Source organism: Bactrocera tryoni, chromosome 2 (genome assembly GCF_016617805.1).
Source record: "Bactrocera tryoni isolate S06 chromosome 2, CSIRO_BtryS06_freeze2, whole genome shotgun sequence".
NCBI lineage: Eukaryota > Metazoa > Arthropoda > Insecta > Diptera > Tephritidae > Bactrocera > Bactrocera tryoni.
The window spans coordinates 9,399,035-9,413,148 of NC_052500.1; the positions used below are offsets into that span (position 1 = coordinate 9,399,035).

Below are 14,114 nucleotides of genomic sequence, written 5' to 3' on the forward strand. Positions count from 1 at the left end.
GTGTGACATATTTAATTGATGCTGTCATTGAATCATTGAGCATTTGATATTTACTTGTAATTTATTGGATTTATCGGCACTTTGCTAATGTAATTAAAATTCATTATCTTAACTAAATAATTTGAGACGGAATTTTTTTTTATTCTTTGAAGTTTATTTTCAATAAAAAGGAACGATTTTTTTAATTTTCGTGGTTTACAGTCTCATTTTACTTTAAACAATGCGCCAAAATGTAGGCAATTTTTTTTGGTAAAAATTTATCACTGTTTTTAGGAAAGCAATTACTGTTTTAATTTTTAATACTCAAGGTTTATTTTCGTTTTTGAAATTATTGAGACTTTATTTTTGCCAAAAAATTATAATGCTGATGCCTACATGCTTCATACCCAACAATATCAGGCAAAATTGCTTGTTGTTTTTGGAGCGGCAGAATTCTGCGAGTTGACAGTCCTTGGCGGGATAAAAAACCGGGTCCGTGCTTACGTAGACTCTACTGCCGTGGGAACAGAGACAAAATTGGTCGAGCCGATTATTGCAAGAAGTTGAAAGCCTCGTTTTCCAGTTTAATGTGCTTTTATCTTTACGTTCCCTATATTCATGTCTCTAACAGGAGTGAGCCCACTACTCGTATGAATAAGTTCGTACAACGCCTTTTCACAAACCTCTTTATAGTTTTATTTGATTAAGCTTTCGCACGAAACCACTTTTGTAACATTTTCCATAACTTTTTCTGGCGTAATTTTTTGAAAATACTTTAGCTGTAGTAAAAAATAGCAGTCCGGTTTAATAATGATCAGTTAGTACTTAAAACGTGTTTTTATGGAAAATTTTAGCATAGTTTTCGGCGCAGTCGAGACGTTTTGACACGTGATAGATCCTAAAATTAATACATAGATCCAAGAAAAAAATTTAAAATACTAGAAATTGGAGCTCTTCGGCCAAGGTTCTCAAAACTTACACATTTATAGCCTGAATGAGTATACTACGTTTACCACGTATTTTGTAACACCCAGATAGAAATATCTCAGGCACGATAAAATATATGCATATATAAATTATCAGCGTGGGTAGTTGATATGATTTAGCCATGTCCGTCTGTGTTTTACTTCCCAAAAAGCTGCTAATTTGTCGGAACCGGCAATATCGGACTACTATGGCATTTAGCTGTCATACAAACTGAACGATCGGAATCAAATGCTTGTATGGTAAGCTTTTTAATCTGACGAGATATCTTCACGAAATTTTGCATGGATTATTTTCCAAGGCAATGCTATGATAACTGAAGAAATTTTTCAGCTCGGACCACTATAGCATATAACTACCGTACAAACCGATCGCTCAAAAACAAGTCCTTGTATCGAAAACTTCTTGATTTAAAAAGTATCTTCAAGAAATTTGGCATAGATTAACGTCCAAGACAACGCTATAATATCCGGGCATAACGTTTAGATCGGGCCACTATAGCATATAGCTACCATACAAACTAATCATTCAAACTATAATCTTTGTATGGAAAACTTTTTTATTTGACAAGCTATCTTCACGAAATTTTGGCATAGATTATAGTTGAATACACCGCTATAATCTCCAAACAAATTGTTACGATCGGCCCACTATAGCACATAGCTGCCATACAAGCTGATCGCTCAATACCAAGGCTTTGTATGAAAAGCTTGTTTATTTGTGAAGGAATAGAAGCTATAATGTTTTATATAAATTGATTTTAGCATTTCTTGCCTCCGTTTTTGTTATCCATCTGCGACAAGCATTCAATTATTACCATGACTGCTCGGTGTTTGATTACGATTTAATAGCTAAGTACACAGTATACAAACATATATGTATGTATATATGTATATATTTCCGCAGATAAACTGATAACGGCAATGAATGCCAAACAGAGTGATATTTATTTTATCACTACCAACTAAATATCCAAATATATATGTATATACATACATATATATATATATGTACATATATATGTTTGTTCATATACCTTTATCGGATTTGCACTGGCGCCTTCAGTGTGCAATTACTAACTGTTTACACTTTCGCACCGCTAAACATGTGAATATTTTTATATATTTATGTCTATATATTTATACCTCTGTATGTTTGTATGTATGCAGTTAGACAATCAACACAACGCTCCCACATTTATGCGCTTTCGTTTAATATTTTCTACACGCCAAGCAGTCAGCCAGGCAACTAGACAGCTAGCGGCCGCCTAGCGAACGTGCAAACGCTACGCAACGCAGTGCGGCTGACGTTAATTGGCCGTATCGGAATGCTATCGTTTTGGGCCGGCTTTTGTGCCACATTGCAATACATATTAATTTTGTTTTTCATATTTTTTCGCCATTTTTTGGCGTATTTTTGCTTACACTTGTTGCTGTTGGCTGCCAAAAAGCCACCGCTCATAGTTTTTGGCGGTCTGTCGATAAACACTGACAAATGTTGTTGTTTTTGTTGCTCTTATTTGGTTTAACGTCTTCGCTTTCTTATTAAAATATTATTTTATTAAATGAAATTCAGTTATAGGCAAGTAATTCGCATTCCACACCAGCTGGGAGAGCCATAAATGGCCGCACACGCGCTTCACGTCCAATAAAAATATTATTTCAAAATTAAAAATAAAAAAATTAATAATATCATTTACTTACTGTACACTCATTACAGTCGAAATGTGTTTTTAAAGTTTTCCATAGAAAAAAAATTCGGTTATTTTTATTTTTGTTTTCAAAATTGTTTATGCACCAATTTTTTTGATTATCCAAAACCGCTTTATGTAGCCGTTGTGGCTTTTATTGCAAATCTCACATCGATTGAACTTTTAAAATATTTCTAGAGTCACTAGCATGACGTAATTAAATCATTAAGCTCATGAGTGTTCGCTGAATTCTATATTGAAAACACATACAAATAAAGCTACAAATACATATAAATATATGTTGAGCTCTGCATATGTATAAGTATGTCCAGTGTTTGGTGAATTATTTTACTTGATTTCTTAAATATTATTAATCATATGTGCTACGTTTGTATATATACCTACTTACATATATATATGTATATTACATATACATATGTACATACTCTACATAAGTATTTAAAGAAGCTCTGAGTTTTTGTTCTTCGGCACCATTGATAAGCTTCGTAAATAAAGCTTGTATTATGGATTTATTTTTATCAACATTTATATACACTTACATGTTACTGGTCCTTAGTAATGCCAAATTGGGATGCGGTTTAATTTGAGTTGAAGTATTCTTCGTATGACGCTCTTCCGAACTATAAGAGTGACTGCGAAACTCCTAGATATCTAAAACTAGCTATTTATTATGCTGAACAGAAGCATTAAATGTATTCCAGCGCCTCTCTCTTGCCTATTTCCCTGCACTTTCTGGATCTATTGTCGCTTCTTATGCCCATCTAGTTCGCCGGTGTGACCTGCCCTTAGGCCAACAAACGTTCTGCAGTTCTTTCGAGGAAGTTAAGTAAAAATCATGCGTGTGTTTCTTATGAAAAAACTTAGGAAATATTACTTCTGTTCCATTATAAAAATTATCTGCTATAAAGACTGTTAAGAAGAAATCCGTTATTTTGTATTGAAAAGAAGTTTTTATTTAGCATAGTTAATCTGATTTCTGTCAAATATGCACTGTTTTTCGATAACTTGTCGCCATTTTGAAGGTAGAAACCCTATGAGGTATAACAATTAAGTAATGCGACTGATTCCATAAAAACCGTATATTTGAAAATTTTTCTACAACTCTGCCATCCCCTTCAAAGTAGTCCCCTTGGGCAGCTATACAGCGATTCCAGCGCGTTTTCCATGCTTCGTAACATTTCTGGAACGCTTCGACTGGGATGTCCGCGAGTATCCTCGTCACGGCCGCCTTGATGTCCGTAATCGACTCAAAATGGGTTCCTTTGACCTCCGGTTTTGTTTTAGGAAACAAAAAAAAGTTACAGGGTGACATGTCGGGCGAATAAGGCGGCTGTTGCAACACGGCGATCCCTTTAGAGGCCAAATACTGGGACACGCTGAGGGTGGTGTGGCACGGCTCGTTGCCGTGAGAAAGGATCCAGTTACGAGCGATGTCTGGGCGCACCCTGTTGACTCGTTTTCGCAATCTTTTGAGTACTTGGCAATAATAGACTTGATTAACAGTTTTCCCCGGTGAAACGAATTCTTTGTGGACGATTCCACGGCTATAAAAAAGGCAATCATCATCGTTTTCACCTTCGACTTGCTCATGCCAGCTTTTTTCGGGCGGGGGGCGCGCGGAGACAACCATTGAGCTTTGGGCACGACTAAGAGCACCACCATACACTCTTACAATTTTAGCTTACGTTTCCGAAGCTGTTTCGCCCAATCTGGCGCAAAATTTTATCGCGACGCGTTGCTCTTGATTTCGTTTTTCCATTTTCGTGACGAGCACTACAAACACACGTCTACTCAACTTGACGCAGCAGGCGAACTAAACAAGCTAGAGCGATGGTACATATATACAGAGGGGAGGAATGCCGGAAAAAGAGAAAGGGAATTTCAAGGTCGCAGGTTTACCACAAGCGCGGCAATAAAATCAGTCTCATTACTTAATTGTCAAACCTCGTTGTTCCTATTGGAAAAACATTTGCACAGATTATTTTCATAAGCTTCTTTTGAGTCGAATTTTTCAGAAACAAAATCATACGACATAGACAGGAACTGGTAGTAATCACTTGGTGCCAAGGCCGCACTATAAGGTGGGTGCATAAGAACTTCCTAATCAAGCTCCCGAAGCTTTTGTCCAGTCCACATCGTTGTGTTTGACCTAGTGTTGTCCTGATAGAACCAATTTCTCTTCTATTGACTAAAGCTGGTCCCTTTTGTGCGTTTGTTTTTCTTCGAACAGTCTAAATGGTGAAAATAAATGCCCGAATTAAGAGTTGGCTGTAGGAGTGCAGCTCATATAAGATGATTCCCTACCCATTCCACTAAACACATTTGAAAACCTTCCAGACAATTAATTCTCGCTTAGTCGCCGTCTGCACCGGCTCACCGCGAAGGTGCCAGAAAGTGCAAAGCCTGCCTAGGGATGCACACTTACTCCAATTTCATTCTTTGTGTAGTTGGTTTTCCGATGTCCTCTTGTGTTCTAGCGTAGTCCGTACGAACCCCTGGTGAGCTCGAAAAGCGCTGGTCAACAACCCGAACTTGTTCGAAGTCAGAGTGTACGGTAAGAGGACCTCCGAACTACTTGCTCTAACCAAAGTCAATTTCGCCGAAATTTAGGTGTTCGAACGCTTTTTGAAAAGATTTTCCCCCGGGGGAAACACAAACACTCGGAGACTCTTAGTAAAGATTTAATGAGGACGGAATCATTTTGTCTTTCCTCCTCTGTTGCCAGCCTGAGTTGACAATATCTCGTTAGACCTACCTCCGAGGTAACACAAAAGAACGAAAATCTGTCCAAGAGAGATCCATCGATTAGGATTACGACCTAACTCAACCTAACCTATATATTATCTACCCAGTTCAAATAAGTTTTTCTTTAAAATAATATTTTATGTAAGATTTCTAGCGGTTGTGTTGGTGGTTTCAACCGGCATGAATATTTCTAATGCTACGAAGAGAGAGTTATAGACTTTGATATGGGACACAAGAAGCGATTTGCCTTAGTCTTCAGATTGCCAATGAATAACTGGATTTTGCGAAAGATCGAGTCATTGGTTTTCTCAGGAAGTAATATTTGGCAGATCTCAACTTGCGTTGAAAGATTTTAGTCATTTCATTACCGTTGTGCATAAATCTTCGGAGCAGATTGTGGGAACATCCCGTTTGTGGCAAGATCAAGCATCAATTTCAATCGATAGTCAGACTTTCTTCAAGCTAAGTCCTTTAAAAAACGCATCTACGTTGTTAATTTGTCAGTTCCTTTACTGTCATTATTTTAATAGTTCAGTCCGTTCATCCTGTAAGCCGATTATATTGTTGCTGAGCATTCCTACTCATTAGCTGATAATTACAGTATAATATTTCATATGTTATACACATGCAAAAAAAATATATATACAATAATAACAACAAAAATCAACCTAATTAAATGTTGTTGAAAATGCTCATGGAATTCTATTTTTGCGCTATGAAATCATCTTCAGCGCCGCTGATAACCTCAGACCCATGAATTAAGAACTGAGTAAAAAAGCCTAATTACAAACACACACACACGCCCATACTCTCGTATACAATGCCTACAAATTAAAATTAGTGGCAGTACCTTCCCAGTTGCTCAACCGCGCATTTTCCGTTTGGTGTCATAAATCATTTTAGAGGCTTGACAGCGCCTTGGGTCACTGAGCACACACACACATATATATATATACAAGTATTTTGTGTAGAAAGTAGCGCTAGTTGGGTGGCGTGAGTGAGGTCTACCGCAATTCAAGTGCAATAGGTCTACAAGCAATCATACATATATACATGCATGTGTGCGCGCGTGAGTGTGTGCATATATGAGTGCGCGCCGTCTCATCATTGCCTCATTATCACGCTTATTAGCTGAGAGTGCACAAGCGTGCTTACAAACCGGCAGCGTAGCGGCGCACAGACTGAGGCTGGGCTAATTTGAGCCGGGCTGAGCGCCATTGCGATGAGTTGATGGGCTAAAAATGGCAAAATGCCGAGCGATAACAACACTTGCGGCGCTATTGAATGCGAAGAATCTAAGCAATTACATGTGTGTGTTTGTGTGCCACAAACGCCCACACGCCTTTGCCTTGTTGCATTTTTATTTATGACCGCTGATTGATAGCCAACGATACGGCAGTGACACCGTCCATTGGCCGTCCAGCAAATGGCGTGACTCAGTTCAATCCTAATGTGCAAATACAAATGGTTGACGTAAACGTCAGCTGCAACTTAATTAAACATCGCAATCGATACGCAAGTGACGTGTTGCACGTACAGACAATGTGCCTCATATGTGCTGCTCTATTGTTTGCACACACACACTTATATAACTATGTGTGAGTATTTGCAGGTGATTATCGGTAGCTACAAGTGTGCTATTTACACTTGTTTACCAATTGGCTGCATATTATGTACTGAACAACAACTATTTAAACAAGTGCATATATATGTACATATTTACATGCAAGCATCGGTTGTACTATTTATTTGCCAGAGGCCTTGCTCAGACACTGCTGCTCTGCTTCCCAGCAACATAGTATAAGATATGTACTATAAATATACTATATGTATGTGGATGTGAATGTATGCGTACGGATGCATTTCTTCATTTACCTCTTTTCATTTCGGAAGTTGTTTGAAAAAAGCACATTTTTTCGATTCTTTTTCGCCAATAAAGCTTTTTCTCACAAAAATACTCGTATGGCCTTATTATGGTGCTGTCAAAATTTCGTGTTCTTTTTTTTCCATATTTTTTGAGGTTTGGGAAAAAGTGCAGCATTTTCAGCCCTTCTCAAAACGTAAGGGTGAGAGTTGCCAGGCAATACTGAGCACTACAAGCTCAAGAAGCACTTGTGAAACTGTCGGTTTTGCGACATGGAACAGCAAACTCCAGAGCACTTGATTCCAGATTGCCTAGCAATTTGTAGAAGCAGGCTCGAAGCCCAAGAATCCATCTACGTGGACAGGGATCATATCACCTCCATCGCACCCAGCAAGCTCCTGGAGCACTCCTTCAGAGTGCTGGTCCTTTGTGATCATATGTGATATAGAAGAGGACACAATAGACAATAGGTCGCAGTGCAGCTCTTTGAAAAGTGGATGCCCAGTGGGCACACATTTGACCAAAAACAACGACGGGTTGATGATTTGGAATAATGTTTGGGTTGTTTAAGCGTAAAAGCCGAGTTTTTGCCGGGGTCGTATGCAGGGGATATCAGCTCCCGTCGAGTCGGAGACACTCTGTTATTGTCGTGAAGAGAATGTGCTGGGGTTCTGCCAGCTGAGTTCTTTCCTAGGTCGGAGGTACAGAAACCTTATGCAGAAAAGCTACCTGTCCTTCCATTAGATGTTGGGGAGTTGGGGTTCGCCTTTGCCGTCTAAGCGGTCCCCAGGTATTGATGGTTTCAACAGAGAGATGTGCAAAAGCTTGTGAAAGTTCATTGCAGAATACCTGGAGGCATAATAAGTGCATCTGAGAGGAATACTTTCCACACGAGTGGAAAAGCGATAGGGTTGTGCCTTGCCTGAAGCCCTCTGAAAAGATCAGGAGCCATTCTCGTTCTTATGGGGGCATCAGTCTCCTTCCAGTACTTGGAAACGTGTCTTGAAAGAGTTATGGTGGAACGGCTTCAGGAACTAAAGAGGGGTATGGGGTCGGATAGATAACATGGATTCATAAAATGACGCAGTATAGAGAATGCAAGGTTTTATGTTCAGAATGTTGTTAGGGAGAATGACTTGTTGACTTCAAGGGGCGTTTGACTACCTAAGCTGCGATCGAGTAGTGCAACGACTGAAGGAGCTTGGCTATCCGGAAATTCCTTTTTGGTGAAGCTATTTTTAGGAAAGAAAGGTCTGTCTAGTCGGTGTGAATGAAAATGTGGGGATCGGATCGAATCAGGGTTCCATCTGTGATTCATATACATATGTATTTGAAATCTCATGATGGACTCTCTGCTTGGGCAACTCGAGCCACTTCTTGTGGTTGAAGGTCACTCGTGGTCTAAGTTATAGCGGTCGGGAGGACAATTTTAACAAAATGTAAATACTTGGGGTTTAGGTGTGGGGATATATCGATGGAAAAACGATGACAATGCTGTTTAAGGGCACATTGTCGGCGGTTCGTCTATCTATTGTTGTGATCGTGTCGATTGGGTGAACGGGGTCAGCTGCAAATATGTGATGCAAGTCAAATACACATGGTGTGTACGGGTTCCAACCCTTGGTCAGCAGACCAGAGCAGTATGTGTGTTCAACTGGTTGTAGTTTCGGTCTTCAGTCTGTCCATTCCACACTACCAATTGGTATTGTAAATGTCTGGCTAGTTCATGCAAGTGAAAAGGTAATGAAATTCGATTGAGGTTTGCGAAAATTGTTCGGGACTCTTTCTACAGTTTCAGTTTGCCGTTTTTTTTAGAACTTTGTTTTTATTCATTCAATGATCCCATGCAGTTTTCTGGAATGTTGTGTGAATATTTCGTATTTTTATATCCTGAACAGGGTATATTAAGTTAGGCACGAAGTTTGTAACACCTAGAAGTAAAAGTCGGAGACCCAATATAATACAAATATATAGATCATTCATATAGATCGCATGACGAGCTGAGTCAATTTAGCCATATCCTCCTGTATATATGTGAACTAGTCCCTCAGTTTTTGAGATATTGATCTGAAATTTTACACACGTCCTTTTCTCTCCAAGAAACTGCTCACTTGTCGGAAATGCTGACATCGGGCCACTATAACATTTAGCTGCCATACAAACGGAACGATAGGTATAAAGTGCTTGCGTGGAAAACCTCTTTATTTGACGAGATATCTCTCTCTAAAAATTTCCACGTGACCATACCCATGTTTTCAACCCTTCTAGTTATCTGAAACCAAAAAAAAAGATTATTAATCTAGAATAATATCGCAATGGCCAGAACTACGGAAAAGTAGGAAAAATTTTTTTTCACAAAATGGCGACTGCCTAAAAAAAAAAGTTTTTTCATCACTTTTTCTGACTATTTCGAATTTTTTTAAAATAATAAAATTAAAAATTTGGGGATGGGGCTAGTTCCAACAATAAACAAGACTATAAAGAAGACTTTATAAAAATTTCAAGTAAATCGATCTAGTAGATAGAACCTAAGAAATCGTGGGCATCGTTCCGAAAAAGTCAGTTTTGAGAAAAACGCGTTTAAAGTTTAGGAGACAATTCTAGTGAACACGGACGCCACGTCACAAAATCGGCTGTATCTCCGAAAATAAGTCGAATTTTGAAAAATCCTTCCAAGGTCAAATTTTTGAAAGTCTAAACTTTCAAGATATGCAAAAAAAAAAGAAAATCGATTTTTTCAAAATCCTAGACAAGAATACCCCCTTAATAAATTTACATTTGAAAACATCAGCACATGGGTTCAAGGTTCAGTAGAGTATTACAAAGCATTGAGCGGCTTCCACATTCTCAGAACTTAAATATTTATTCTCAAATTTATAACTCAAATCTGCGCCATTTAAACCACGAACGCTCGAACTGGCATTGCATATTACATATGTACATACATATGTATGTATGTATATTTACCAAGTATCTTATGGCAGCCCTTCTGTTACGCGTTGGGTCGCAAAAACCAACCAGAGCACAAAGTGGTAAGCGCCCTTTGCCCGCCTATTTCACCCTCCACTAGCCAGCTGCGGGTCGCCACTAAATTGTGAATGGACGAAGCGGCAAGTTGCTTGCATGCCATGCCATGCGCCTCTGCCTCGCTGTAAGTTAGCAACGGTGAGGGTATGTGTGTGTGTGTGTGCGCTGGTGCTGTTGCCGGCGGCATCTGTTCGACAATCGTTGTTTCAAAATAAATTTACTTTGCTTGTTTGCTTTCAACGTTGAGTTCATTGAATATTTTCCTTGTATTCGGCCACGCTTTGCATGTACTCGTCTATACTATACATTGTATATGTATGTGTGTGCATATTGTTGCTGTAGTTCAGATAAGGCAGCGCGCAACGAACAAAAACAAAGAGGAAGCCACACAACCAAATGCAAAGGCCAAGGATTCGCGCAACTGACCCAGTTTCTCTCGGCATATCACCAAACAAAGTGGGCCATTGGTCCACTGTTGCGGGTGCAGAAAGAAATTTGTTGTTTTTTCACTTTCTTTTTGTTGTTGTGGACTTCTCACTCTTTGACGTTGCAGCTCCGTTTGCTTTCAAGTGCTTGCAGTTATTAATTGGCTGCAATTAGAAAATTAAATGGAAATATGCTGCATTAACAATGCATGTAAGTGTCTGTGTGTATGTGTATGTGTGTGTTGGTTTATAGGGGTTTATGTAGAAATAATACTTTTGGCGCACAAAACTAGAAAATAGAAAGAATTTCTCAGTGAAATTGTGCGATCGGGCTAGCATGCTTCTGCAGCTGTTGAGTTGTTGAAGTGACAGCCGCCGTCATGCTGTCATGCTGTCATGCCCATAAATACTCACACTAACAAACTTTGAAACACACACATACACATAGTATACATATATGTATATACACTATACACACACAAAGAGCCGCTGAAATGTTTCGAAAAAGGTGTGCTCATTTCAGTATCTCTTGGGCTTGGTCATGTTTCAATGTTAAGGAATTCTTACCTGCACTTTGACAGTTTTTATCGTGTTCTCGTTAGTGTAATGAATGGAATGCGTAGAGAAATGCGTGCAATTGAAAGGCATAAAAGGAGGGAAAGGAATTGAAAAAGGTGGGTCAAAGCAGTTCAAAAGTCAATTAAAACGGATAAAAAACTGTAGGAAAATGCTATTAAGGGTGGATTAAGTACATAAAAGTATGCTGAAATTAGAAATGTGAGCAGCTGCCGCACTACCACGCACATAAAGGGTGCTACAGTTTGTTTTTAACATTTTTTCTTTATAAGTACATAACTTGGAAATTAAATATTGGGTCGAAAAAGTCTTTTCGTATTTCTTGATGTCGCTGTAGACGTATATCTCCAATGCTACCAATCACATTGTGTCACACAATATAGTGTTGGAAAGGTGAGGTTTTAGGCTTCATTTAATCAAAAAAGAATTAAATTCGGAGAAGTTAAAAAAAGTTACAACTGTTCAAAAATGTGTGAAAATAATGAAAAAATTCGCTATATTTTAAAATTTTTGTATAAAAAAGGGAAGAATGCCACGCAAGCCACCAATGGAATTTTTGAAGTTTACGGAGAGGATGATGTTTCAGTTCCGTTTCGAATTTTCGATTTACCTTGATGAAAGTTTTACTATGATGGAATAATGTCTCTGGCGGAAAAATGGCAAAAAGTCGTCGACCAAAATGGTACATATTTCTGTATTCATTTATTATTATAAACATAAAAAAGTAAGTTAAAATTTTATTAAAAATACAAAAAGACTTTTTCGACTACCCAATTATGTTTCAATCGTTTCAAACTTTTTTTATTTTAGTATATGCACCTAATAGTAGGCGGACAGGTTAGTAGAAACCATAAATATATAGTTAAAATTATGCCTTCTGTTAATTTTCCTCATATCTCACATGGGTAAAATTCTCTTTAAGAGTGAAATTAAATAATCCTTTAGAGGCAGCTTTTCGAAAACCAATGTTAAAGCCATTTTTGAATCGAGTTTTTATTTTTATTGTTGTTTTTATATCCATCAAGATACTATAATTCATCAATTTTCTATTTATCAGATGTTTTTATAAACTTATAATTTTTGTATACGTTATAATACAAATATATTAAAAGATCAAAAAAGTGGGGTTTTATAGCATCAAATCATCATAAAGTTATATAGCCGAGTTCTGCAATGAATTTGCTAGGATATTGACAATTTACTGGCTTACGAAGTCTTTCAACAGTTGTTCAAATCACCGAAGCTATAATAATCTTCACAAACGCATTTTTCATAGGATAAAAAAAATATAAAAACGTCTTTCTATTGATTTTGATGAGTTAGCATACATGGCATTTATAAGTTATAGTGTCCGATCTAAACAATATATTCGAATATATGCCGCAGTGCTGCTCAGCCAATGCGTATCCCATCGAAGAAAACAGATGGTAATCGCAAGGGTCCAAGTCTGGTGAGTACGGCCAGCTCCCAGCTAAGTACTTTGAATCTATCCTGAACCGATTTTGCCTTGCGTGCTGATTAGGGTGTGTCATTCTGAGTCAACCTTTTTTTTCAACTGGAAAACACTGAAACAAAACTTTCGAAAATGTGAAAAAGAAAATCACTCAAAAGATGAGCTCTTAATATTAATATCCGCCTCTTCTGACTCCTTCTGAACGTTTTTCGATGGTTCAAATTGATCATTTGTTGTCTGTATGGATTAATATCATCAGTTTCACCAGGTTTTAGAAGCTCATGATATACAACACTATTCTGATCCAACCAAGCACAGAACTTTATCTTCTTACCGAATCGATGTTGATCGCTGTCCAGGATTAACATATGATTTTTTCCGTTAAGGATTCTTAAAATAAATAAAAAATTATCGCCACTGACAACTCGATGCAAAATTGATTTTCTTTCGTGTCATTTAAGCTAAATTTCACAAGTTTTTTTTCGATTTTCCATTTGTCTTTTATTCAATTCATGTGGTACCCATTTTCCACACTTTTGGATTTTTCTCATACGGTCTGAAATTGTTTGTTGTGCAACATTTAACATGGCTGCTAAATATTTACTTTTGACTCAAAGTGTCATCTTCATCCAAAGTTGCTTGCAGTTCGGCGTCTTCAAACTTGTTTGTGGGTCTTCCATGTTCTTCATTTCTCACTTAAAAATCATTATTTCTGAACTGTTGCAATCATCTTTTTCATGTTGTTTCTGATATAGCATGATCATCATATGGCTCTACAAGCGTTCAATGCGACTCTGCAGCGCTTGTTTTTGAATGGAAACAACAAATTAATGCTTTCCGCAAATCATCACTTTTCGGTACAAAATTTGTAAAAGATGATGTTGTCTGCTCAATGCGGTATATATCTTTGGCAGATGTCATGCCAATCAAACAGAAAAATCTTAAGGCTCGTTTACAATAAATGTTCCCTACCGATATAATTATATCTTAATGCTCACTTCATACCGGTACAAAGGACATATTTAAGGCTTAGGGTGTCCGAAGTTTCCTTCTAAAATAAAAATCAGCTCATTGTAAGAATTTTACAAGACTCATGTTTAAGATCCTTATAAAATACTTCCAAGATAACTTTACTCGCGAGTTTATAAGGGGCATACCGAGTTAAAAATAGGAAAGATCTTTGATCAGCTGTTTTCTGTTCTATCGAAAACATTGCAACAGTTCAATTATACAAAAGTTTTCGAAATCACAATCTATTTCTATTCTCATTTGTTTTATGAAATTATTGTTTTGATTCAAAAATTGGACAATCTTAAGATTGATATTACTAAAGATATTCGATTCGGTTGA

At 37.6% G+C, this 14,114-nt stretch overlaps 1 protein-coding gene across 7 annotated transcripts in view; it reads left to right on the forward strand.

Moving 5' to 3' along the window:
* The window catches only part of LOC120767326 (piezo-type mechanosensitive ion channel component), a 90,731-nt gene that overhangs the window by 1,796 nt on the left and 74,821 nt on the right, over nt 1-14,114 (forward strand). The window lies entirely within an intron of this gene.